A 2005-nucleotide genomic window follows, 5' to 3' on the forward strand; every position below is an offset into this window, starting at 1 on the left:
GAAGAGAGGCAGATGTGTGACATCTGTTTGAGTCATTCACTTATAAACATGTTGTATAAAGTACCTCAAAGTGATACTTGAGTAAAAAGTATCTTATCATAAAAATACTTTGGTAAAATTTAAAGTCTTCTCTAAAAATATTAATTGAGTAAAAGTAGGTATCTGATATTTTTTCTACTTAAATAAAGTAAATTTCTGACACAAAATCTACTTAAAAGTAAAAGTACTGAGTAAAAGTGAGCAGTTAGATTTTCCAAAATGACATTTATTGGGAGGTGACTTCTCCAAAAAATATATTTTTAACTGCATGCAGCTGTGATGGGTTGTGTACAAGATAATATGGTGTCAGAATGGGATATATTAGTGGTTCCCAAAGTTGGGGTCGGGACCCAAACCGGGGTCCTGAAACATCAAGGTGGGGTCCTGAAAAGATTTTCTAAATTAATTACATTTTTGCCTTAGTTGTTATCTAAAATGTATAAATGTAGTATAAAAATATTGTTACTTTGCCCATGTTTTGTTGACCTGATACAAATGTTTATCATTCAAAAATAGTTGGGGGCACAGGTCTCTGCTGCTGTTATTTTGTGGGTCAAAAGCTGAAAAGTTTGGGAACCASTGCACTTCAGAAATCAATTTAAAGGGGAATAAAATAATTGGTGATGTAATATTTTCCCTATAATTATTACAAAAACACAAAATAAGTATAATAAGTATTTATATTTGTGTAGCCTTTGTTTTTAGGGTTATTAACATAATTTGTGTACTCAGACCAGTAATATTTGGGGTCACAAGTTTTTGCCATGAATATTTTGTGGGTCAGAAGACAAAAAGTTTGAGAACCACTGGTACGTATATATTTATACTTCTCATCCAACCACAGTTAAAGTCACTCTATCCAGGAGACACAATTTATTAGGATAGTTTTTTTAAAGTAATAACAGAATAAAACAAAACAGGAGTAACGACTTTATACTTCTTACCTTTTTAAAAAATGTAGTGAGTAGAAAGTACAGATAGTTGTGTAAAAATGTAATGAGTAAAAGTAAAAAGTACGCTGAAAAATAATTTCTCAAGTAAAGTACAGATAACCAAAATTTCTACATAAGTACAGTAACAAAGTATTTGTATTTAGTTACTGTACAACTCACCATGTCTGGCTGTAGTACAGGACTGTAGATTACTGTGACTTCCCTTCCTGATCACTGCCTCCCATCGGCCCATTCTTTATTTTAGAAAAGTAAATATTGTGTGTCTGCGTTTGAGAAAAATGTCACAAAAAGTAATAAAAAAAAAGCACTGGTTGAAAAGACGTGGGTTGTTAGTGAGACACAGGAGCTCTGCATGTTTTTATTCGTTACAGTTAAGCTCCGTTACTCAACATTATGAAGCCTCTCCTCTCCTAAATATACATTTAAGACAATATTGTGCAAAACCTCCTGAACCCTGCATCCTAATGTTGACCACTTTGGTTTTAGACCGGTTCTTCTGCTTTTATATCTTATTAAAAAGAAAAAAAAAGTGCTAAACAATGTTTGGCTGTGGCCCACAGAGGCCTTCCTTTATTTTCAACAAACTAACCTCAAGTCCCAAAACGTGAACTGAACTGTCCCTTTTATTTTGAAGGCAGACTTTGACTTCCGGTGACAACCTGMTGATCTTTACTTATCTTAACGGTAGTGAGAGTTGCTTCATTTACTCACCTGTGAACAAATATTTTAGATATTTATAATTATGTCTGTCGTCTGTCATTATTGCTTCATTTAACAAGCGTCTCCGTCTAAAAAATAAAACTCTACATAAACATCAACTCAATGCAGACCTTATTATTTATTTATTTTATTTATTTTATTTTGCAGCATGATGAGTAAAAAATAAACCGAATTTGCGACATGATAATTATGTTTGTTATATTTAGTTTTGTAATGCAAAGAAAAATGAAATGAAAGAAAGTTTTCCCCTTAAAGTTCTATTCTATTCTATTCTATTCTATTCTATTCTATTC

This window comes from Austrofundulus limnaeus, unplaced genomic scaffold (assembly GCF_001266775.1).
Source record: "Austrofundulus limnaeus strain Quisiro unplaced genomic scaffold, Austrofundulus_limnaeus-1.0 Scaffold780, whole genome shotgun sequence".
NCBI lineage: Eukaryota > Metazoa > Chordata > Actinopteri > Cyprinodontiformes > Rivulidae > Austrofundulus > Austrofundulus limnaeus.